Here is a 27,333-nt window from a genome sequence, read left to right on the forward strand (position 1 = left end):
AACCCAGGTTAGGGACCTCTCCCCACCGCGCTGGTACCTGATCTCAGATTTCCAGCCTCCAGTACTGTGAGAAATATATTTCTGTTGTTTATTAGCTAACCAGTCTGTGGTATATTGTTGCAGCAGCCCAAATGAACTAAGACATCCTCTAATAGTACAATGAAGATGAATTTATTCACTAGATTTTATTGAGTGCTGAGCTAAGCATTGAAGATCTATTCTAATCTTCTCTAAATGTTTGCATTTTAATTTTCCTTTGAAAAAGCCAAAGTGGACTTCATTCTTATGACTCTGAGCAAGACATTTAACTCTTTCTGCCCTAGTTTTATTTTTTCTTAAATGGTGATACTAATTATATCAATCTCATAAGGTTGTTGTAAGGATTAAATCAGTTAATTTATATTAAATACTAAAAATAGTACTTGACTCATAGTAGGAATTAACTGCTATTGCTCACTCAAACGTAAGCTTTTTTTTTTTTTTTGTGGTATGTGGGCCTCTCACTGTTGTGGCCTCTCCCGTTGCAGAGCACAGGCTCCAGATGCGCAGGCTCAGCGGCCATGGCTCCACGGCATGTGGGATCCTCCTGGACCAGGGCACGAACCTGTGTCCCCTGCATCGGCAGGCAGACTCTCAACCACTGCACCACCAGGGAAGCCCTGAACGTAAGCTCTTTGAGGACAGTGATTTTTGTTGCTTTAATTCACAGATATATTCTCATTTCCTAGAAACATTCCTGGTGTTTGGTGCTTATACATTTGTAGGATGGATAGTATAAGACATAAAAATGCTGGTTTTCAGTAGGGCAAATTGTAGGAATTTGTTGGACTAATGGCTCATGCCATTGAAGATCTTTCCCACATCATTCACCTGTTATGATTTACAAGAGCGTATGACACATCAAGAGGATGAACAGTTGTCATAGTTACCTTGACAAACTGTAGGCTTGGAACAATGTTACAGATGTGAATGGGGAAGTTTTACAGGGACACGTGAACCAAACTGAGATAAGTGTGGAGAAAGCCACAAACAAAATAGGAAAAAAACTCATTCTTACAGAACAACCACTTAAAAAAATGTAAAACATTTTCAGGAAAAGTCTTCTCAGAACTTTCAGAGGGTAGTTGGGATTGTGAAGAGAAAGTGTGGTAGAAAAAAGAAGAGTTGGAATGGGAATCCTCCTTGGTTTCAGCAAAGTTCCCTACACATTTATTGAATTTCCAATAGCATTTAGGATGATTTGAGAGAGGAAGAATCAGTTTCTAGAAATAAATTTAAATTTGAATACCACAGTAAAAGACCCCTTGGAAACTCTCAGTGCTTGCCACTCTGAGCTAAATATCCAGTCAAGTCTAGATTCTATCAAATGAAGATTCTCACTTTAAAAGGAAAGGGAAATTTGATCACTGCTGGGAGTAGGCAAGTCAATTGCTGAAATGAATAAGAAAAGGACACAGTTTCAAAAAGAAAGTGAGAGTATCTACGTTGGCTCCTTCAATATGCTTCTTGACAGATGTGCCATCTCTGAGCTTCTTTTCTTGCGGAAGTTAAGGAAGCCAGTCTCTAACAAAGGAAAGCTCTCCTGTGCCTCTCTGTAAGGAAGGGAGCATCTCTAATTGCATTTGGTTAGTTTTAAAAGCTATAGTTCTTGCGGTTTGAGCTGTTGTGGTTTTCAGGAAAAAGTTTGAGGAAAGCTAATATATTTATTTTTATATATTAGAGCCCAGAGAGGCAGATTTCATTAAAATGTGTCCAGTACATCTTTTATTAAAATTGAAATATCATGCTAAATGTCTCTGGAGAGTCATTTAATAACTTGAGGTATTTCATTGCAATCTAGATTAATATTAATTTATCATACTCTTTTCCCCATTATCTCAATGGATTTATTTAAATTTGAACATCATTAATTATAATACAGTTATATAATCAATGATTATGTAATTAATATTATGTGTTGTATAATTATATAAGTTATATAATTAAATATATATGCAACTATAGCCTCAGGAAGTGAATGACAAATATAGCTGAGATTTTCCTAAGGAGTTCAGTATTTGCCACTCTGGGTATTGAATGGGAAGAGGTGAGGATGCTGGATTTTTTTCTCATGAAACGAAACAAAAAAGCAAAGGAATAAGGTAAAGCAGAAAAGTTGCCAAGGAAACAAAAGTTAGAATCATTGTTTCCACTGGAAACAAGAAAACCTGTGGATTTCACACAGTAATGATAAACATAATGTCATATCTGCATAAGTACTTTAAATTGCAGAAGTATTTTCACATACATTATTAGATCTGATCCTCATGGCACTGTTCTGACGATGGCAGGCCAGGGTAGGCTTTTATTAACCCCATTTTGTAAGTGGTGAAACAGAGTATTAGTTGCCTAGGGCTGCCGTAAACAAAAGGACCATCAACTCTGTGGCTTAAAATGACTGAAATTTATTCTCTCACCATTCTGGAAGCTAGAAGGCTGAAATTAAGGAATCAGCGGGGCTTCACTCCTTCTGGAGGCTCCAGGGAACAATCCATTTCTTGTCCCTTCCAGCTCCTGATGGCTGTCAGCATCCTTTGGCTTGTGACCACATCCCTCCCATCTCTGCCTCTGTGGTCACATTTCCTCCTCCTCTTCTGTCTGTGTCCTCTATTCTGTGTCTCAAATATCCTCTTACCTTTCTCTTATAAGGACCATTGTCATTGGACTTAGGGCCCATCCAGATAATCCAGGTGATCTTTACATCTCAAGGTCCTTAACTCAGTTATATCTGCAAAGACCTACTATTCTTATGTGTAAAAAGTAAGCACCTGTAACACTGTTTGATGTTCCATGTACATTAAAAAGAAATGAAATGTCTCATTTCAGGAAAATTAAGACCTTGAAGTGAAGGGTACACAGATGAACTAACAAAAACGAATAAGTGACTGTGGAACTTAAGGGTCAAGTACTCTTCTATATTTGAGACTCATAGGGTTAAACAAAATAAAATAGACTTCTTAATTGCAGGTCTTTCTCTCAAAGTCTTTAATAGTTCAGTTTCAGTGCATTCTGAATTTCCAAGGCAAATGCAGTGTTTTCCAAGATTATTTGAAGAAGAGAATTCCTTTTGGCTGACCTTCAGGGAATAGTGGGCTTCAGAATTTAGTTTGGGAAGCAGTGCACTCAGCAAAGAGCAATCTAGGTCCATTGCTGTGAATAACCTGGGAGAATAGTAATGTGAACAACTACTCACTATGAGTTAAATACTGTGGTAAGTGCTTCAGATGCATTAACTCATCTTCCCAACACACTTATGAGGTAGGTTCTATTATAATTACTTTATAACTGAAGAAATTGAGGCAAAAAGCAGTTCAGCCACCAGTACAGATTTACACAGTTCATAAGTGTTAGAGCCTGGTCTCTAATCAAGCCTGTCTACCTAACCAAGCTGCTGTCACAATCACCATGTTATACCAGTATTAAAAGATGCTAACAGAGCAGTTCTGGTGCAACCAAATAGTTAAATATATATGCAAATCAAGTCTCAGGACTCTGGAAAGCAGCAGCCTGGGTGACTGTGCTCTCTGTTTGGCATCAGGGGAGCAAGGCTTGCTGTCCAGTCTGTCCATCATCGTTTCTGTCACTCAGGGCTCTGACATGAAACAAGGCTAGTGTTCTGAAGTAGGCAAAGAAATATCTCAAGACTTACGTCAAAAATGCTTCAGTCCTCAGGTAATTTACTAGGCTTGGTCCTACTCTCATTTACTTCAAAGCTTCAGAAAAAAATGAAAGAGTTGCAAAATGGTATTTAGTTTTGCAGAGAGACGTCTGGATTCTTCTCCTGGATCTAGCCTTGCTGACAGGAAACATTCTCTGTCAATCTCATGGTTGTGCTGAGGTGGAAGATACGTTTTTTTTCTTTTCATTTGAAATAAAATTCTATATGGTTTTCTGCAATATTCCCCATCAAATCTTCTAGGGTGCACTTAAAACTTTTCCCCACAGTGAACAACTACTGTCATCGCTCAGCATTTATTTTAGGAATGGAGGCTGAATTATTCAAGAACAAAGAAGAGATTATTAAGTAGAGCAAGACCACAGGCCATATTTCAAGGGGTGGCATCAAGGTCATAGGATTAAATCAGTTACTGCTTATCAAGTGCTTTGGACAGTGCCTGCTGCGTCTAAGTGCTTGTCACCTAAATAAAAATACAACTCTGGGAGAGCCTGCCTTCCGTGGGCGTGGTCCTGGGGCTTCTGAGAAGATCTAAAAGGAGTCAGCCATTCCAGTAAGAGCAGGTCTTTAGAGGTGAGCTGAGCTCAACGTGCAACATGTAATGATTTCTAACTTTTTAAGCCTTGGAAATATGGCACAGTGACAAATCCTCCTGAAAGATGTCTGGCTTCCATTTAGATGGAAAAGGGCCATGGTATTTCCAAGGAGCCTCAGGAAATTTACAGAGATATTATTATCATCATTTTTCACACAAGGAAATTGAGTCTCAAAGAGATTAAGTTTTCTGCCCAAGGCCAGGCAGAGTGAGGATTCAAACCCATGCCTCTCCTCCTCCCCTATCAAGGCAGACAGGCATCGCTGATAAATAGTCTCATTAAAACAAGTATTTGTTTATTTATTTATTTCTCCTTTTTTTTTTTTATCTTACGGAATTCTGTTCCCCAGGAGACCATAATTCTTGCTGCAAGATTTAAATGGACAGAGTTTCCGTTGCTTGAACTAGTGCTTGTTGTGGTGGGCTCAGAGAGGTGGCAGAGTGCTTACTAAGAACTAGAAGTTGTCATTGTGCTTTGGGAGGATGGGAATTTATACCTTCTTCTTTTTTAAAAACAATTGATGGAAACAGTGAGATAATTTAAAAATTTGGTTGTATCTGATCTGGGCTCATTCATTCAGCAAGCATTTTTTGAAAGCAGACTTTTATAAGAATGCCTGTGCTGGGCTTAGGGAGTATAAAAATCAGGAAGATACGTATCTTGAAATAAGCTTACAACCGAGTGTATACACAGTCTAGTAGTGCAAGTCAGTTAGTGCTCAGGGTCACTAAATACTGTAAAAGAAAGCAGAAACTATGTATTATTCAACTACTAAGCTAACGTGTTTAACCAGCAATCTTGTATGGCAAAAAGTTACATGTACGTATATAAATAGATATAAATAAATGTATGTATATGCATTTTAACCATTTTTTCTCTTACCTTATATTATTAAGTTTGGGCATAACGAGAAAGAAAAGATTAAGGCAATTTATATTAGATGTGAGATCAAAATGCTAACGAAAACATTGAAAAAATAAACCCAATCAGACCAAATTGTCCTTACACATTACATGATTGTGATTACTAGCTAAAATTTGTGGAACAACTGTCTGCGTCAGATGCCATATGTTTTCAAACAGTTTCTCATTTGTTTACTTATTGAGGGTATTTTCCACTTAATTAACAACGCTGTTATATCTTTCACTTGGTATCTGTGACTAACTAATGCGTTGACACAGGTATCAGCTTCTGTTACATGGCAGTCTTCACTAAACAATTCTTACGAAACACCCAGAACAAGCATCTTACTCTACCCCTTCTCTCTTCATCCCTTGACAGTACGTACTGGACATTTGTCATTAACTATGGCATGTGTCTCCTAATATTTTCTTAAGACTTAAATTTCAGGGAACCAGAAATAAAACACTGTAAAAGGCCACATTCTGCTTCTTGTCTAAAACAACCTCCAAATTGTCAGAGCATGGCACGTGCATTCCAATTTTATAGTTGGTATGAAAAAGTATTTGGTAATTAATTTAAAAACTGGACATACTATGAGATTATTCCTAGAGACCTTATACCTAAATGTGCTTTAGCATAACCTAGTAAATAAGAGGATTACAGTAACACAATTCAAACAATCATGAATTTTTATCTTCCACAAGTGTTGTTTACTTTCCCCACTACATCCTAAAACAGATTTTTTTTTCCCCTATTCAGTTCTCTGAATCCATTTTTGCTTTAGCATAATGGATAATTTTTATTTTTAGCAACCTCCAGAGTCTATACCTTATTCTTCAAGATAACTGGATAAGCGGTGAGGGCCTTTGGTCTGCTTTTTTAGAAAAAACGTTCAGTATGAATTTGTAGAAGAGCCTGTGTCTTTTGTGTCTGTTATTTCTCACTGAGGGCAAATGGATCTACCTCACCCTTGGACCCCTGTCCGGCAAGTTTGCCTTTCCTTTTCCCATCCCCAAGACAAATTAAGAATGCTGAAACCTTTCACTCATAACAAAACACTGATAAAGCAGGTAACAAGACCTCACATTAATCAGCTCTTTCAAAGAAGAGGCCCCAACCTGTAGCCTTTGTCTAGCCTGCTGGTAGGTGGGTTTTTTTCAGGCTCTTTTTAGGGTCCTCACATTCTTTAGTCAGGCAGCACATTCGCCTTGGAAATGTTTCACTTTTCAGACAGCCTCTGTGTTGATCAAAAACCCCAAAGAGCCACTACAGAAATCTGAACTTCTAATGATCTTCTTTTATATTTTCTTACAATGGACAATGGTCCTCTCAATACTAATGGCATGGGTACACAAAGAGAGGCAACAATGCAAAGAGATGGAGGGTGGAGAAAGAGGAGCCACTATCACAAGATGGGCTGTATCATCTCAGTGGAAAAAAATCCTGTTTTCTGTAGCCAAATTGTTGCTGTCCCTTGTTGAAAACATTTGAGGCCCCTGCAAACCAATGCTGAGATGAGAAAAGATAAGAGTAGATGAACAATTTTCTTCCCAGGAAGAAATATTACCATCAGCTAAATGGCAATAAACGAATCTTCTTGTGCTTTTCTAATCCCTTTCACCACCAACACAACAATAAAAAACTAACTAATAATTCTAGCCTTAAGTTTCCTGAGTGCAGTGCTAAGACCTTTTTCCAGGCGAAATGAAGCAAGCAGCTTTCATGTGTATTATATGTTGAATCAAGTGTGCCCTCTACTGATCAATCGAAATGTTACCAAACTGGTTCAAGATTCACCAGATTCCTGAAATCAGAAATATATTTTGGGCAGTTTTATTTGCAAGAGTGTTTTTCTAAATTATATAGGAAAATTGCAAAAATATGTGTATTATATTTCATAGAAACTGAGTTAAATTTAAATCAATTTTTATTATTTAACTTTCTACTTGAAGGTTGCTATCACTTTTTCCAAACATTTTGGAACTTTTCGTTTTGATCAGTTTCAAGACTGAACTGACAAACTTCACTAAAAATAATGAAAACTTAGAACTGGCAGGGTCCTCAGAAGTCATTTAGTACAATTCTTTCATTTATGGAGAAGAAGACTAAAGTCCAGAGTAATTCCTGAATGCTACTCTATCACCCATATTATCACTGAAACAGCTTTAAAGGATTTTTGGCTATTTTGGTAAGATATTGTATGAAATAATGCTTTGAAACTTGAAAGAATCAAATATTATTGTTATTAATATGTTAGGAGAAGAAAATGAAAGACATTTGTGTTTTCTCTCCCTTTGAATACCAGCTCTCCATAAATGATAAAACCACAACAAATCAATAACATCTCCCTCAACTGGAACCACCACAAGTATATGATCTCACATAGATATTTTATGTAAATAGCACTATTTCATAGATTTTAGAATCCCTATTGACAATTGCATATAGAGGTGACTATAATTTATCTTGGTATTTGAGCAAAATTGTGCATTACATGTGCTGGTGCATGAAAACCAAAAATAGATGTGTTTTCACTATTTCATTATCTTTAGCAAAACATGTCGTTATGTGAAGACAGAACCTTTTTGGCACTGCATATACATAAAATTTCGTTGAACTTGATCCATTGCTACATATTCTGACCAAAAAGTGAATTTCGGATGTCTTTCAAATAAAAGCCAACAATGAAGACTTCAATGAATAATTGCTGAATTGATTTATTTCATTCAACATTCATTCAAAATAGTGAGAGGCACTGTGTTAAGTGGTAGTGATAGAGTTCTGATTTTTTTTTTAAAAAGCCTACCTGGTCCTTGCTCTCAATGAGCTTTCAGACTGTGGAAGAATTATTATTGGCAAGGCCTTGAGCTCTGACTTTGAGAACACAAAAATGAACATGGCTCCAAGTTTGCACTCAAGAATTTTATATGGGGAATAGAAAGAAAATAAATGAGAATAAAAATACAGTAATTATAAGATGAGAATAATAATTAGTTGGCACTAAAAAGTCATATAAGGAGGAGATTATTTCCTTTTGGACTTGGAGGAATGCTTTGTAGTAGAGTGACTGTTTGATCCAGGCCTCGAAGTCTGAATAGAATTGAGCAAGTAGCAGTGAAGCCAGAGAGGAAAGAATGAATGGACTTTCTTGACAGAAGTAGCCACATCATTAAAGACATAAAATAGGGTTTGTTTGATAACAGTAAGTAAATTGTTGGGTTTGGACCGTGTGTGCTTTTGTGAACAGAAGACTATGACATAGAGGTTGTCTGGACCCCGATCATGGGGGATATTGAAAACAATGAAAGGAGGTTAAGTAGGTATTGGAGAGCCAGCAAAGGTTTTTCAACCTGGTAGTGACATGGTCAGAACTGTGTTTTTTTACAGTAACCTTAAATGGATCAAGTTCAAGGAAATATTTATAATCGTGAGAAGTCTGGCTGTTGTAATAACTTGGGAGAAAAGTAATAAAGGTCTGAACTTCCCAGTGGTGTGTGTGAATAAACAGAAAGAAACACAATTTGGTTCAAAAGGTGGAGGAAAATCTACAAAACTGGATGACTGATTAACTGAGGAACTGTTGATAAAGAGAAAGAAATAAGATGACTTTTAGAATCTGTCACATATATGTCTGATAGATTGGTAATGGCACTAATAGATGAGGAAACAGGAAAAAAAACCCTATTTGATGGAGAGAATATGAAGTTTTCTTTTGGCCTTAGTAAGTTTGAAGTGGGAGCAAAAAGATAAATTGTGGGAATCTGCCAACCTGTTTCTGATTCTTAAAAGAGATTTAAATTTAGAAGTCATTTGCATAAAGTGATAATCGAAACAGTGGAAAGTGATGTTTTCCCTCATGGCTTTAAAGTTTTAATTTTAATAGGACTAAACTTTTCATTTTAGTCAAATTGGAGCTACAATTCTTTGGAAACTTATGTCATACATTCATATGCACTGTATATTTGATAGGAATCTCTTTGGTGGTTAAATTGAAAGGAAATCCTTTAGAATGTTGTGACTTCGGACTCAGCAACTTTTTTTTTTTTTTCCTAAATGGGTAGGAGGAGGGCTATTGCTTTGGAAGGAGTGCTTAAGATCATGGTATACTGGACATGTTGCCTATTTGTCAATAGGTTGGAATAAAAAGAAACAGAGTTCCTTTGAGGTTCTCTGCAGTCATTAGTAAGGAATGACAACATTAAAATCATTTTCAGAAAGTTGAGCTTATGGGCAGGTTAGAGATAGAAGGGATGTACAGCAGTTTCCAATTTTCCGGCTCGTGTTTTCATTCTGAGATCATTTCTAACTAAGTTTATTAATTTAATCCCTCATAATATTTTATTATAGTATTTATGGCACAGGGAAAGACTAATGGCTAGTATGAAAGCCTCCCATTTGAACTTAGGATCTTAGTATTCAGCAAAAAGAGGATGAATAAATCTAACAAGAAAGGGTAATATTTTGTGGAGTGAAGGCTCAGCACTCACTCTGAATGAGGGAAATAAGTTAACATTTGACTGGACAAAACAAAATACAGAACGGGATTTTACAGAAGTAATAGGAAAATAGAGAAGGGATCATCAATCTCAAAAGCCCACAGCAGTGTTTCCTCCCTTTCCTCACTTCTTATTCCCAAGGAACAGAAGAGCACAGCGAACCACTGTATTAATGCCCAGTCTCCTCACTGGTGCTCTGAAGGTCAGATGCACTTAGGTCTTAGATATGATGGGAAGGGGTTCAAGGAGAGTTCCCACATGGGAAAAAGAAGAGCTGTCTGTCTAATGTGCATGAAATGAGAAGAAATAGGATAACAACTATGAGAAATTACTATGGTTATTTTAAAAAATGAAATAAATGAATTTCCCATGCAGAGCACTCTGAATACATACCTCAGAAAACAAAAGAAAAATATTCACAAGTAATGCTTTGCATTTTTAAAAGAATTAGAGAGGCTATAGAATACATGAAACCGTAAGTCAGAGCTGAAGAGAATAGACAAGAGGATAATTTGGGAGAGATAGAGAAATAAATTGAATACAAAAGGCGGTTTTGGAACTAATTAAAAATGTTGAAGTAGTGTAATACTCATTCCAGAGTTTTAAAAAAGCAGAAAAACATTCTAAGATATAATTTTATAAACAAACTTTCAAAAATGAAGAAATTAATAAGTCACAACATCTAAAAGTTGAAAGGCACACTATGTTCCAGGGCAATAAACACCAGTCTATATCAAGGTGAAATTACTGCTCCTCAAGGAAAATTAATTATTTAGTGTCCAAGGAAAAAAAGTCACTTAAAAATCAGACTGGTTTCACAAATTTTTTCACACTAGCTTGCTGCCAGAAGACAGTGGAAATTCAAGAAAGGAAAATAATTTGAACAAAAATATTTATACTTGGCATGTTTCAGTTAAGGTATGAAGGTTACAGATGAATAGTTTCAAAAATGCAAGGGCCCAGGGAATATAGCACCCACGAATTATTCTTGGACAAGGTATATAATGAAGAAATCCAGTAAATCAATATAGAGAACTCAGGGTTGGATTTAGAATTGAATTTAACTAGGATTGATGTTTTGTTAGCTGAGTTTAAGGAGGGGAGAGAGGATCAAGGAATTGAGGGTATATGAGTTGGTGATCATGATAGGTCATGGAATCTAAGCTGGGTAAGGAGGGAAGTGAAGGCATGAGATGTGTGATAGAGCAGAAAACGGTGGTCAGGTCAGCAGGTTGGAAGTTGTAGTGGGTCCTTGGAGTAAGGATTATTGGAGTGCCAGCTCTAGAGGAGCACGCTCAAACAATAGAGGGTAACGACCAGAGAATGGGATGATTGAAACCCAGATATTGGAGATGACGTACTTATTAGTGGAAGAGGTAAGATGAAGGACAAAATTATTAGAGGCAGAGTGGGTGGCCAAAGTGTTGAATTTACAGGCATAGCGAGTCATCCAAATTGATATGGTTAGTGGTTGAAAGACATACATAAGCTAGGTGATAAAATTCTCAGTAAATGAAGGGTATCAGGTTCTGATGGCATGTGCTCTGAATTATCAAGGGAGTTTTACGAAATAGGGGTAAGCTGTTTGGACATAGTGAGGAGGAACAAGTTTGATACCTCAGCAGACTCTAGGTTTGGTGGAATGTGTGGTGTGGGAGAGAAATCACTGTGCTTAAGGGAGCTGAAGAACTCATTCTCAGAGCTTCTCTTGGTGGTACGAGTCATAGCATCTCATTGAGGAGTTTTGCTTACCTGGCTGGCTGTTCTTTCAGGGGTGGGCCTTTGAAGAGGATTCATTCAGCCTGGGAAATATCTAGAACATCCAGTTTACTCCCAGAAAACTTGTGCATAGATTTTTACATTTGCTCTTCTCAGACTTGAGTCAAACACAGCTCTTTTGCCTCTCAAACAATTGGGAGGAAACTTCTGGCTCTACCAGTGGTCTTCTCAGATCTCCCCTTTCTAGATATGTGGCAAGGGGAGGTGGGTGAGAAAATATCACAGCTCTCCAACTTTTATTACTTCAGCCTCTTCAGCTGCAAACTGTTTTTTACCCTTGACTGATTGTGTGTCCTCCCCTTCTGCAAATTTTGTACCTTTTATTTTGTTTCTGGGCCTTCTGTAACCGCAGCAAAAGTTGGGGCAAAAAGGTTTCCCTTTTAACGTGCTGTGATACTGTTAGTCCTCCAAAGACTAGATATTTCCTTAGCAAAGGTCTTTTCCTCTCTCTGCCATGCTCTTATTCTTAACTTATGAGGCTTAAATGGGATTATAAAATATGCAAACAATTAAAAGTATTGATTTCATTTTATTTGAATGTGACAGAAGTCAGCATAGTGAAGTAGTTATGAGTTGGCCTTTGGTACCAGATGGCCAAAGGTCTAATTCTGGCTCCATGACTTATAAACTGTGACCCTTGGACAAGTAAATTATTATTCTGTAAAATGGTGATAATATTGGCCTGCCTTACATTTGTTTTCAAAAAGATTGAGTTAAAATATATTATGTGTTAATCATATCAAAGAAATGATGCCAATTTTATACAACCTCTTCCAGAAAATTATTCCCAACTTATTTCAAGACTACCCTGATGCCAAAACTGGAGAAAGAAATTACAAGAAACTATAGACCAATGGCTTTCAAATCCAATAATATTTATAAGGGTAATACATCATGATCAAGTGGGGTTAATACAGGAGTGCAAGACTGGTTTAATATTTGAAAATCTGTGATCCACCACATTAACAGATTATAAAAGAAAAATATATGATTGTCTTATTAGATGCAGAAAAAGTTTTGAAAAAAATCCAACATCCATTTCTGATAAAAATTCTTATTGAGAAGTGAGCTTCCTAAACCTGATAAAGGCATCTATGAAAAACCTATTGTTAACATCAAACTTAATGGTGAAAGACTGAATGCTTTCCCTCTAAGAAATTTCAAACTATATTACAAAGCTATAGTAATCAAAACATTATGGTGCTGGAATAAAAACAGACACATAGACTAATGGAACAAAACTGAGAGCCCAGAAATAAACCCATGCATATACGGTTAACTAATATTTGACTAGGTAGCCGAAAATATTCAATAGGGAAAGGATAGTCTCTTCAAAACATGGTGTTGGAAAACGATGTCCACATGCAAAAGAATGAAATTGCACCCCTATCATACACCATTCACAATGAACCTGAAATGGATTAAGTACTTAAACATAAGACCGGAAACTGCAAAACTCCTGGAAGAAAACAGTCAAAAAGCTCCTTGACATCAGTATTGGCAATGACTTCTTGTATACAATGCCAAAGGCACAAACAAGAAAAGCAAAAATTAACAAGTGGGACTATGTCAAACTAAAAAAACATCTGCACAATGAAGGAAACAATCAACAAAATGAAAAGGTAACCTAGAGAATGGGAGAAAATGTTTACAAACCATATATCTGATAAGGAGTTGATATCCAAAATATATGAATAACCCAATAGAAAAAATATGATTGGAAAATGGGCAGAGGAACTGAATAGACAGTTTTCTTTTCCAAAGAAGATATACAAGTGGCCAACAGATACATGAAAATATGTCCAATATTACTAATCATCAGGGTAGTGCAATCAAAATCACAATGAGATATCACCTCACACCTATTAGAATGGCTGTCATCAAGAAGACAAGAGCTAATAAGTGTTGGCGAGGATGTAGAGAAAAGGGAACCCTTGTGCACTGTTGGTGGGAATGTAAATTGGTGCAGCCACTATGAAAAACAATATGGAGAGTCCTTTAAAAATTAAGACTACCATATGATTCATCAATCCCCCTTATGGGTATAAACCCAAAAGAAATAAAATCAGGATCTGGGAGGGAGATCTTTACTCTCATGTTCATTGCAACATTACTCAGAATGGTGAAGATATGGAAACTGCCTAAGTGTCCATGACAGATGAATGGGTAAAAAAAATGTGGTATATATATATATATATATATCCAGTGGAGTATTAGCTAGCTATAAAAAGAAGGAAATCCTGCCATTTGTGACAACATGGTTGGAGCTTGAAGGCATTATGTTAAGTGCAATAAGTCAGACAGAGAAAGACAAATACTATATGATCTCATTTATATGTGGAACACATGGAAACAGAGTAAAATGGTGGTTGCCAGGGGCTGAGGGGTTGGGGAAATGGAAAGATGTTGGTTAAAGGGTACAATTTTTAGTTGTAAGATGAATAAGTTATGGGGGTCTGTATACAGCATGGTGACTATAGTTAACAGCACTGTATTTTATTTTTTTTTTGCTATGCTGCTGCTACAAGTAGATCAAGTCCCCCTCTACCCCAAGTGTGGGGCAGTGACCTGCTGCTGTCACTGCTTTGTATTAGGTTGCTTTTTTTTTTTTTTACGTCTTTATTGGAGTATAATTGCTTTACAATGGTGTGTTAGTTTCTGCTTTATAACAAAGTAAGTCAGTTATACATACACATATGTTCCCATATCTCCTCCCTCTTGCGTCTCCCTCCCTCCCACCCTCCCTATCCCACCCATCCAGGTGGTCACAAAGCACCGAGCTGATCTCCCTGAACAGCAATGTATTTTATACTTGAAAGTTGCTGTGAGAGGAGAACTTTAGTATTCTCACCATAACAACTACAAGATGGTATTAATATGAGGTGAAGGATGTGTTATGTAACCTCGTTGTGGAAACATTTCACAATACATACATGTATCAAATCACCACATGGTATACTTTAAACTTACACAATGTTATATGTCAGTTATATTTCGGTAAATCTGTAAAAACAAAAGTGTGATATTGGTGTAAAGATAGACAAATAGATTAGTGGGATTCAATGAGGAATTTAATTCAAGGGGGAGCAAGGACACTTTTTTCAACAAATGGTACAGAACCATTTCATAGCCACATGCAAAAACTAAAGCTTCTCTTACCTCACAACATAGACACAAAGTACATTCAAATGGTTCACAAACTTAGAAATTCCAGAAGATAACATAGGAGACAACTTTAGTGATGTTGTCCTTGGAAAAGTTTTCTTAAATACAACACCAAAATCACAATTCATAACAAAAGAAATCAGTAAAGTAGACGTTATCAAAACTGAAAACTTTTACTCTGTTAAGCAAACAAAACTGGGATCAAATATTGCAAAACATACATCTGATAAAGGACTTGTTTTTAGAACATAAAAATGTCCTACTACTTAATAAAAGGAAAACAGTCTAATAGAAAATGAGCAAGATTTTTTTTTTTTTTTTTTTTTTTTTGCGGTACGCGGGCCTCTCACTGTTGTGGCCTCTGCCGTTGTGGAGCACAGGCTCCGGACGCGCAGGCTCAGCGGCCATGGCTCACAGGCCCAGCCGCTCTGTGGCATGTGGGATCTTCCTGGACCGGGGCACGAACCCGTGTCCCCTGCATCGGCAGGCGGACTCTCAACCACTGTGCCACCAGGGAAGCCCGAGCAAGATCTTTGAACAGATATTTTTTTCAAAGATGTTATACAGATTGTAAATAAACACATAACAAGATGCCCAAGATCATTAGTCACTATGGAAAAGTAAATTAAACCACAGTGAGATACCTCTACTTACTCATTTGGATAACTGACATTGAAAAAGCCTGGTTATATAAAACGTTGGGAAACGTGAACTTTCCATACATTCTTGGTGGGAATGTAAAATGATAAAATCACTTTGGAAAAAAGTTTGGCATTTTCTTAAAAAGATGTATGTACACCTACCATATGATCCCACCATACCACTTCTAGGTGTTTACTCAAGAATTCTCAAGGATATAGAAGTACATGTTCACAAAAAGGCTTGAACATGAGTATTCACGGTGGCTCTATTTGTGATGGTTAAAAACTGTAAACAACCAAAAATTCTATTAGCTATTGAATGGATAGAAATTAGAAGTATAACCATACAATAAAAGGAATGAATTATTGATATGTAACAATATGGATGAATCTCAAAGTGATTATGTTAAGAGAATGAAAGAAAGCAAATAGAGTACATAGTGTATAATCCATTTATATAAAACGCAGACCAATCTATCATGATAGAAAGCATTGTCTGGGGATGGGAATGCAGAGCTCAAAAACTTTAACTGTTGTTATTATTATTGTTGTGATTAGCTTCTCAACCCCACAAATGATGAAGGAATGAAGGAGAGGAGGTATACTGAGTTTAAATTTAAAAATGCTGAGAAAACCTTGGTTTTTTGTTTTGAATGATTAGATCAATTTTCTGTTGTTATGGGGAATAGGGTGTTGAAATTAAGGTTGAACTATAGAAAAATAAGGAACGCATTTTATTTATTTTGCAACCCAGAGTGTCTTTGAACTATACTAACCCTTATACACACAAGCGTTATCCCCACACCCTATAAGCCTTATTTTGCTTTTCCCTGTGTCTGATCAGTTACAATTTCATGCAGAGGATCAAAAATCATAGTGCCATTTTTCAAATGCTAGTTTCTAAGTCTGCCAAAAGTCAGCAGTGAGACCAAAAAGCAAGATGACTACAGGAACCACTACCACACATTTCAAGTGCCCTCCTTGGCTTTGGATGTCTTCCTCACTGGGTGCAGTGAACCCCCCAAAGCAACCATCTATGCTGTTGAGTGGTTGTCTCAAAGTGCATATGGTTTGTTGACCTTAATGATAATCTCTTTGTATTTGACAAACTTTGGGCAAAGTAATACACAAAGATTCCACGGCCTGAAGGATCTTTGCCATGGTTTTCCCCAGGAGGTTGTACCATTTCCCATAGGAGTGACTTTTGGGATGTGTGGGGCTCTACTAGCATTTTAAAGATGGGGGTCAACGATGTTAACTGTCTTGCAATCATGAGATAATCCTGCACAACCAAGAGCTGCCTTGCCAAAGGCTAACAGCTCTACCACATAGAAACACTGAATCCTAGTCGATGTTACTATACAGCAAAGGAAACGGAGGCTGCAGGGATGCGGTACCAAATGATCCTCATGCTCTGTCAACTGCATTTCTCTCATAACTGAAGGTCTGGATTCATATTTTATGTTTGGTTATGACTGTCTTTCAGTGGGTGTGGGAACATTTATGCACTTCAGCGGTGACCCTACTAATCCCATTGACTTCAATATAACACCTTATGGCTTCAATACCAGGAACACTAGGAAAAAAGGCAGGTCATTTCACTACAGAGGTTAAATGAATGGTCTAAGGTCAAAAGGGAAGTGAAAGGCAGAAACAAAGCGCCTAGGACTTCTGGTTGTCACTTCAGTGCTTGTTCTAAAACTGAATTGAGATGTTAGCAATTTCTTTAAAATTACCAAAGAAATAATATAAATTAGAAAAGGATATACACTTCTCCTTAAACACATTGAGAAATATACAATCACTTTGTATTTTACTGACTTTGTTTCTGTTTCCATTCAGAGATAAAGGATGTGATCTCTGGAGTTGGACTTCTTGGCTCAGATTCCAGTTCTACCACTTCTGTGCCAGTTTCTTCATCTGTAAAAGGCAGAAGTTTAGGACTGTTTTGGGGATTATGTAAAATAATTTATACGAAGTCCTTACCAGTGCCTATAACATGGTGAATCCTCAAAGATTAGCATAATTTTTGTTTAATCACTGCACAGGTGCTGAGGTTTTAATAAATACAGAACAATTATAATCCTCAAATCTGTTGTTCTCTAGAATTTTAATTAAACTCATAATAAAAGCCATACAATTTGACTGCTATATATGGTTATAAAAATCCTATTATAGCCCCAAATGACCTGACTGAGAAGCACATTTTTTTGTCTTCTGACTCTGGAAAATCTGGTCAATCCACAGGGCTGCTGAGGGAAATACCCTAGACTCTGATGGCCTGGGCACCATGGCAATTCATACGGTGCTGAGGATTATGATGCGGAGTCACTGCTGCTTTGAGATGAATATATTTTTGATCACCTAGCTAAATGTTCTCCATGCTTCTAAAAGTTTACTTTTAAATGTATCATTGGTGACTGTGAACTTTCCTGGTCTCCTTGAAAGATTAGGGAATCCTTTTCAAGTTTTGATGGGCTTCACGTAAGAACTAATTATTAGCATTTCTATTTTATAACTCATTCTATGTATCAATTATGATATTTTACTGTGTAAATCCCAAATTAGACTGTGGAAACCAAATTCTTAAATTATCCACTAGGGGGAGGCCTTATTCTTCCATTAAACGTGGATTTTCTTTTTTTTTAAGTGAAATTTACATTTTTCTTCTCCCTGTGAAAAGTTGACTGCTTCAGTCCTGGTATTAAGATCTCTGCTGAAAGTCATGGTGGTAGCTTGGCTCTCTTGAGGTTGACAATGGAGAAGTCATTCAAGGAGAAAAGATATGTGTTGATCTGTGAACAGTGTTTCGTTTCCTTTTTTATTTTTCATGGGCTTCTCAAGCAACAGTCTCACAAAATATTGTTTTTCACAGAAATGTCACACCACTCTAAAGACTAAATCTAAGGACTCTCCTCTATCTCTTTATGGAGATGACTTACTGAGGGATCTTCCCGAATCACACGACGATGCTTCTTACTCGTCGTCAGCCCTTCACCACTTTGATGGAACTCTTCACAGTAAAAGTAACAGTGATATGAATGTTTCTGACATTTTCAAGCTGCTTTACAAAAAAGACGGATAACTTTTCAAAGCCCATTTGTATTCAGATTTCTTAATGGTTCCAAGTAACCAGTATTTAATTTCATCAAATTATATCACTTGAGTAATACATAGAGTAGAAAATGATAGAATGATGGAAGTACATTAACTGCTAAGAGCTGGGAGAGGTTTAGAGTCCACTTGGGTTAGGAAATCAAGGTTTGTTCAAAGCACAGTGATATTTATCTGGTGCTCAGGAAATTTACAGTTAGGTAGAATGATGCTGCAGCCACTTTGCAAAGTAGTTTGGTAGTTTCTAGAAATGTTAAACATAAATATATGACCCAGCAATTTCACTCCTAGTTATCTACCTAAGAGAAATGAAATCATATATCCACACAAAGACTTGTATGTAAATGTTCATTAGCAGCATTATTCACATTAGCCCCCCAAAGGAAACAGTCCAAATGTCCATCAACTGGTGAACAGGTAAACAAAAACTGGTGTATCCATACAACAGAATACTCTTGAACAATGAAAAGGAATGGAGTAGTGATGCATACTACAGCATGGATGACCTTTAAAACCATTATGTTAAGTGGAAGAAGCCAGACACAGAAGATCACATATTGTAGAATTTCATTAAAAGAAAAGTCCAGAAAATGTAAATTTATAGTGACAGATAGCAGATTAATTTCCTGGGGAGCTGGAGTGTGGGTAAGGGGTGACTGCAAACAGCATGAAGTTTCATTTTGGGGTGATAGTGTTTTAAATTTGGATTGTGGTGATGGTTACACAACTCTGTACATTTACTAGAAACCATTGAATTGTACATTAAAAATTTATGGTATGGGGCTTCCCTGGTGGCACAGTGGTTGAGAGTCCGCCTGCCGTTGCAGGGGACACGGGTTCGTGCCCCGGTCCAGGAAGATCCCACATGCCGCGGAGCGGCTGGGCTCGTGAGCCATGGCCGCTGAGCCTGCGCATCCGGAGCCTGTGCTCCGCAACGGGAGAGGCCACAACAGTGAGAGGCCCGCGTACTGCAAAAAATAAAAAATAAAATTTTGGTATGTATAAAGCTGTTAAAAATTAGTAGAATGAATCTGAAATGTACTTATGAAAATTTGAAACATTCTTCCAGAAAGAGGAACTCAAACTCATTAGATATTCTGGCTTCCAGGTCATGTCAGCTTCTTGTCTTAGTTTCAGAAAAGAGTAAGAATATGTGACTTTCATTCCTATCACCCTAGAAAAAACCAGCCAGTGCTCCTGAATCAAAGCATCAGAATTCAAGCCATGGGACTTGTGTTTGCCTGTAACCTCTGAAACAATCCTCTAACTCATGCAATCTACCACTCACTGAACACAATAAGACTCTATCAGGTCTGATCCTTTCTCTCGAGGAGCATAAACACCATGTTGTTTGCATATCTTGAGAAATTTAATGTTATTTTTGGAAGTGAGGTGGATACAAAGAAAACAATTTTTTTCCTGCTTAACTTCTGACAGACTATAGACATTGTTCATCTTTCTCCACGATCCTTTGAGAAACTTCCTTTGTTATTATCTGGCCAGAACAATGGGTTATTATTTTCTGACATCAGTGGTGGTGAATTATAGGTCTGAAAAGTCACTTAATGCAGAAATCTTAAGGAAAATATATGAAATGGAAGAATATTCACAAGCATATTGATTACTTTCACTTCAGAAATGAATCTCTTCTTAGCTGTCTCCCCCAAATCCTATTAGTAATTGCTAGTATTTTGAGTCATTAAAAATGCTTGAAATTTGTTTTACAAAACCCATTCAAATTTTCAGATATAAAAAGAGATGATGATATGTTTACTTACATAGTACATTTGTGTTTTTCATCTTGGAAGGCAGACACCCTTTCTTGCATGTCTTTGGAAAACTTTCCTTGATGATATTACCTTGTAAATGTTTTTGGATCTCACCTCTTTTCCTTCCTTCTTTTGGCCAGGTTTTCACTGGCTTTAGGAAGAGAAAATGTCAATGCTTACAGTGATGGCCAGCAGAAGAACTCTGCTTCTGTCTCTCAGTAACTTTTCTCAACATCTAGAATATCTTTGATGGGGGAATCAACAGCTAACTCTTCAATGACGGTATCAAGCTTGATTCTTCCCTTCTTCAGTGAAGGGAGGATCAAAGTCACAATTTTAGTTAACGAAGAGCAGAGAAGGTATCTTTTCCATCTTGAACATACTCAAGCTCTTTGGAAGAAATTTTTATTTGTCCCCCACCCCCCAACCAAAAGAAGTTCTGCATAAGGAATATGGGTGAGTTTTACAAAAGCTATTATTATTTCCTAGGGTCTACAAATTATTTTCATGGTTGAGTAGAACATTTCAACATTTTGTTGATGGGCTCCTAACAATTATGTTTTTTAAGCTGGCTTGGTCCTGACTGTCCCCTTCCATGGTGACATTTGTTACTATGGTGAGTGTTACTATCTATGTAGGTTAAAAGCCTTTTGCTTGCCCATTCTATCCACCTACAGTCAGTGTTGCTTGATGAAATCCTTTCCATATTTTTTGCTGTTGTTGTTTAGCTGAATGCCTTTTTTTAAATTAATTTTTATTGGAATATAGTTGCTTTACAATGTTGTGTTAGTTTCTACTGTATAGCAAAGTGAATCAGCTATACATATACATATATCCCCTCTTTTTTGGGCTTTCTTCCCATTTAGGTCACCAAAGAGCACTGAGTAGAGTTCCCTGTGCTATACAGTAGGTTTTCATTAGCTATATAATTTATACATAGTATCAATAGTGTATATATGCCAATCCCAACCTCCCAGTTCATCCCACACACACCCCCTTCCCCTTTGGTATCCATATGTTTGTTCTCTACATCTGTGTCTCTATTTCTGCTTTGTAAGTAAGATCGTCTATAACAATTTTTTCAGATTCCACATATACACGTTAATATATGATATTTGTTTTTCTCCTTCTGACTTACTTCACTCTGTATGACAGTCTCTAGGTCCATCCACATCTCTGCAAATAAATGGCACTATTTCATTCCTTTTTATGGCTGAGTAGTATTCCATTGTATGTACGTACCACATCTTCTCTATCCATTCCTCTGTCGATGGACACTTAGGTTGCTTCCATGTCCTGGCTATTGTATATAATGCTTCAGTGAACATTGGGGTACATGCATCCTTTCGAATTATGGTTTTCTCCAGACATATGCCTGGGAGTGGGATTGCTGGGTCATATGGTAGCTCTATTTTTAGTTTCTTAAGGACCCTCCGTACTGTTCTCCATAATGGCTGTACCAATTTACATTCCCATCAACAGTTCAGGAAAGTTCCCTTTTCTCCACACCCTCTCTAGCATTTACTGTTTGCAGATATTTTGATGATGGCCATTTGACTGGTGTGAGGTGATACCTCACTGTAGTTTTGATTTGCATATCTCTAATAATTAGTGATGTTGAACATCTTTCCATGTGTTTGTTGGCCATCTGTATGTCTTCTTCGGAGAAATGTCTATTTAGGTCTTCCACCCATTTTTTGGTTGGGTTGTTTGTTTTTCTGACATTGAGTTACATGAGCTGTTTGTATATTTTGGTGATTAGTCCCTTGTCAGTTGCTTTGTTTGCAAATATTTTCTCCTATTCTGAGGGTTGTCTTTTCCTTTTGCTTATGGTTTCTTCTGCTGTTGAATGCTTTCTTCACAATTCTGTTTCTGATTCCCTTGGTGAAAGACTTTCTCCTCCAGACCCCTCTAGCCCTTCATTACTCTCCCATAATCTTTTTTTTTTTTAAATAACAACCAATATTGGGCAACATAGTTATATTAAGAAGCATTTTTTTTCAGAACAATTACTTTGAGAAGAAAATTCTTGTAAAGATTTTTAAATGAAATACCTTTTAGTTGTACATTATATGCAGTGTCATTGAAAATAATAAAATCACAGAACATCCAAACTGTTGCATAAAATCCAAAATTTATTGGTACCATAATTCCTGAAGCTATTTTATTCTATTTGATTTGTATTTATTTGCATACTCATCTTACCTCCTCTCTAGGGTTGGAGGGTAAAATCCCAGAGTGCAGGAAAAATGCTGACACAAATTTGTAACTTCTGTGAAACACCCAGAAGAGTAACTGACACAAAGTAAGAGGTAACAAAAGATTTGTCTTTCTTCCTTTTGGTTTTTCAACTTAAAGTGGCAACACTGAATTTCACTTTTGAGACACAGTGATGGTGAATATCACATGGCTACCAGGGATTCTGTTTCTTTGCACTTGGCTTCATAATGCTTTTGTTCTCAAATGCATTAACCAATACATAATTTCTGTGGGTATAATTGATAATAATATACTACATGAAGCCCGGGTTACTCTGTGGAGATTATTGTTCTGTTTGAGGATCTTTCACTTCTCCACTTGGATTTGCTCTTCCTAACACTTCCCCAGCTAAATCCTCCTCCTCCTAACCACAGCACCTACGTGCTGTCCATGGAATACCACAGGATCCTCCTGGGGATCTGACTTCACCCTGGAAGCCACTCCATCCTCCAGTCCAATCTTTCTTCCATTCACTCAATAACTATTGATGGTTATTATGTGCTGGGCTTTGTGCTGGGCCTGGCGTTGGTGTTACAGCAGCCAACCTGCTACCATTCCTGCCTTCACAACCCATTTTTAAAAATGATATTCAGAGAGGAATCAATAGATGATCCACTGAGGTATAGAAAAATTGAGAGCCAGTATTTTGCCTTTTTAGAAAAATTTTAATTTCTGTTTCTGAGAATGTTTAGATGGGACATCACATATTAGTATACTAGAACATGTGCTTAATTTATAAATTATAAAATCCAAATATTAAGAGTGCATGCTCATACTATTTATTGATAGAGGTTTTAGTCAAAAATGCTTTCAGGGCTTCCCTGTGGTGCAGTGGTTGAGAGTCCGCCTGCCGATGCAGGGGACACGGGTTCGTGCCCCGGTCTGGGAAGATCCCACATGCCGCGGAGCGGCTGGGCCCGTGAGCCATGGCCGCTGAGCCTGCACGTCCGGAGCCCGTGCTCCACAATGGGAGAGGCCACAACAGTGAGAGGCCCACGTAATGCAAAAAAAAAAATGCTTTCAGACCTCTGGTTTTGTGCATTAGTGGTACTAACATGTAGTTTATGAGAACTTTTAAGCCCTCTACCCCTATGGTATTTGTTATCCCCTCTAAATATATACCAATAAACAGTAGGTATAAGTAAAAATAGAATGTTTACTAATTAAATTTAGCTAGCCACCCCTAACCTCAAATTACTTTTCTGTTCCCTTTCCACCCTAACCTTAAATCACTTTTATGCTTTTAAGTGCCTTATATATAGGAAATTTCTGGCACTAGTATAATCTCATGGCCAACAAAGATAAGAAACTAAGCAATAGCAGTGCCACATGGATAGGGATAAGCATTGTGTTGGTGTCACACTGGAGGGGCACAGCAGTCCGTTCTCAGGGTTGGGAGAAACTTTTCTATGGATGTAGCATCTAGCCTGAAACCTGAAGAAATCTGGTAGCAGAGAAGTAGACAAAGACTTTTAGTAAGACACAAGAGCACAAGAACATTCTAGGATCAAGAGAGAGTATATAAATTTGGGGGAATTTAACGTGTGGCAGAAGAATGGTGAGATAAAGGGGTGAGAGATGAGGCATGAGAGCCAAGTGGGGACCATGCCGAGCCTTGTTGGGAAGTCTGACCATCTTTCAGAAGGCAATGAGGGAGCCATGGATACCTTTTAAGCAAACACGTGACATGGTGAGGGATGTGCTTTTGAAGGATGTCTCTCTAACTGCAGCCTGATAGTATGATCACATGTCCTGATTTTCTAGAACAGATCCAATTTTTTTTTTTTTTTTTCTCTCCCATTGCAGAGCACAGGCTCCGGACGCGCAGGCCCAGCGGCCATGGCTCACGGGCCCAGCTGCTCCGCGGCATGTGGGATCTTCCCTGACCAGGGCACGAACCCGTGTCCCCTGCATCGGCAGGCGGACTCTCAACCACTGTGCCACCAGGGAAGCCCAAACAGATCCAATTTTTGCTTATAGTTCTACTGTCAATATGAATAGTGTCCCTTTTCAATCATAAAATTTGATTTTGATGATAAATTATATGGTTTTGCCAAGAGTGGGCAAAGAAGACCGTGTAGCATGAAGATCTTGGTTGCAATTGGTTGCAGCATTCTGGAGGAGAGAGGATGTCTTGCATTACGGTAGTGATAGTGAGGGCAGAGCACAGTAGAAGATAGATAGTAGTAGTAATATTTAAGAGGTAGAACACACAGCAGATGGTGGCTGATTGGATGTGGGGAATGAGGAAGAATGACAAGGGCTATAACACCCCAGGTTTCTCCCTTGGCAGCTGGGTAGATGGTGGACCATTTATTGAGAACACCAGAAGATGAACATATTTTGGGGTTGGAGAATAACAACTGAATTTTGGGAATTGTGGAATTTAAGACATCTGTAGAATGTCTAACAGATCTGGGAGACATTTTAATCTATGGATCTGAAACTCTGGATAGACTTCTGAGCTGAAGGTAGAAATTTTAAGGTTGTCCATGTAAGTATAGTAACTAAAACTACATGAGTGGATGAGATGACCCAGACTTAATATAGAGAGAAGAGTAAAGGCCTGGGACAGAGCCCAGAGGAACTTCGACACATGATGGAGAGTAAAAGAGGAGTAGTTCACAGAGGAAACTGAGAGGAAGGGGCAGAGAAATAAGAAACAAGGAGAATGTGATGTTCTGGTACCAAAAAAAGAGGGTTTTTCAAATGGAGGAAGCTGTCAACGGTGTCGACTGCTGGAGAGAATAAGATGAGGACTGAAAAAAAAACAGTGGGTTTAACAACAAGGTCACCTTGGCAAGAGGGTTTTAGTGAAAGGATGAGGGGACATCTAAGACGTGACAAAGTAGAGTGGGAAGAAACTCTTTCCAGAAATCTTTACACTTAGATGTGTGTCTCTGTTAATTGAAAAGGGATGGTAGTAGATGAATTAATTCCTTCTTTTTATTAGTTAATATGTTCCATTTCCTAGGAAGCACATCGGTTGACCCATTTAAGATACAAGTGTCGTTTAAAAAGTCCCTAAGGAGGTTAAGGCTTAATGTCGGGCTCTAGAAAAGACTGGTGAGAAAGATGTTTAATACCAGTGTAAAGGAAGATTTTAGGTCTCTTTAAATGTCATTACATAGTCAACGGTCTGCTTTTCCTATAGGGAAGCCTAGAACTTGCTGTGAATTTTGCTTTTCCTTTATCTTAGAGCCTGAAATCAATCAATTACCTGCTGTCATCTTCCCTGCACTATTTTTAGTACCTGCTTTTTTATAATTATCAGTATATGTCAAACGCCCTTACCATTAACTGATAGGAAGCCAGGTGGAAGAAACACAAACTACCGGGGTGTGATCTCAGAGGAGGCCTAAGAGTTTGGGTCCTGATATCGAATAGACCTGATTCAGCACCAAGCCTCAGTTTTTCTATCTGTAAAATGTGGATATCAATAGTAACCTCCTCACGTTGTCTTAAGGATTAAATGACACAAGATGTAGATAAATCACTTAGTTGCCTGGCACACAGTAAATACCCAAATAAAAGTTCATCACTAGATAGATTATTGTTTCACTTTTTTTTCTGGTACAGTGTCATTTCAAAAAGGCTTTGTGTATGGAGAAGCCTTTTCAAGGTCAGGATTAAAGTATCAGTGTTGTAAGAATAAAATTGATAGTGCATTTATCTGCCATATTCATTTGCCTGCTATATTGAAAAACTAGGGATAGTTTTCTTAGTGTCAGTTGTGTCAGTCAACCATCTTCTGCTTCTGCCTTACATTAGCAAAAACTCAACTGTCTTTTCCCGTTTTATGTTGTTAATTTACAATTGTTGGTATCCCCACTTCCTGCAGAAGAATTGTGGCCTTTTGGGGTATCACTTAAATATTATCAGGTTTAGCTGAGTCTGCCAAAGAGATCTCAAGTCACTGAGCACAAGAGTTCCTAGTTGTGTGATGATGTTTGTAGCATCCTTAGCCAGAGTTGTCAGAGGCTGAGGGTATATCCCCTGCGCTTAACCATGTTGGAAGATCAGCTCACGGTGCTTTGACGATTCTTAGATACAATTTGCTTCAAGACTATTAGCTTTATAAATTTATCAGCCACCAGCAAATGAACAAAGTCACCAGAACTCGAGAAGGGAACATACTTTTCTCAGCTGCCAACCAAAGAGAACAGTGAGAGAAAGTAAAAATGCATGTAGTATATTTTCAGTGTGCAAAAACATGCAAATTTCTGGATTGGCTGAAATGTACTCCACACAGGGACTATGAAAGGATTTGACAAAAATGAGACATTCACGCTTTAAGTAGTCACTAGCCTGATTCTAGGACCTCTCGTTAATTTATGAATGATTAGAAACTTAGGTGGAAAGAAGAACAATGACTCAAGGGATTTGGGAATATGGGAATATTGACAAAGTATGTACAAAGTGATGGGTGATAGAATCTAGATAATTAGTACAGAAAATGAAGGCAGGATGGTTATGAAAAGTTTCCAAGAAAGGGCAGGAGACAGTGGACCTAGGAAGTAAAAGATGTGGTAGAGTGGGAATTAAATATATCAATGTCAGACCAGTTCTAGGTCATCAGAGACAAGTCTTGAGCCCTTGGTCTTGTCCATTTGTCCCATCTTTGCTCATCTGCAGTGTTGCTCTCATAACTGCTGCTTTTGGAGATAATTTGGACTAGAAGTAAGTTAACTTTATAACATTTGAAAAATGTAGCAGGATGCTAGCTCACCTTTGGGGGAATGAGTCATTTTCCCTTTTATAGTGAAGAGATACCAATCTGTCTTCCTACATAAATTTTCATACTCATTTAACTGTTTTCTGATGTGCTTTGGGATCACTTGGATTCAGAGAATAGCATACATGAGTCAGTATTTTGCGATAATATTTTCTAATTTA

General features: G+C 37.6%; 1 long non-coding RNA gene across 3 annotated transcripts in view; it reads left to right on the forward strand.

The window, feature by feature from the left end:
* Window positions 1-27,333, forward strand: part of LOC149744433 (uncharacterized) — a 120,422-nt gene that overhangs the window by 47,107 nt on the left and 45,982 nt on the right. Inside the window, exons 4-5 of one of the 3 annotated variants that reach the window (XR_016391153.1) lie at window positions 528-665; window positions 22,395-26,810. This is a non-coding gene — a long non-coding RNA (uncharacterized LOC149744433). Of the gene's footprint in view, window positions 1-527; window positions 26,811-27,333 lie in introns of those variants that run through there. The other 2 variants (XR_016391154.1, XR_016391152.1) reach the window with 2 other exon arrangements.

This window comes from Delphinapterus leucas, chromosome 21, assembly GCF_059928025.1.
Source record: "Delphinapterus leucas isolate spDelLeu-1000000601 "Yukka" chromosome 21, BTC_Dleu_Yukka2, whole genome shotgun sequence".
NCBI classification, from domain to species: domain Eukaryota; kingdom Metazoa; phylum Chordata; class Mammalia; order Artiodactyla; family Monodontidae; genus Delphinapterus; species Delphinapterus leucas.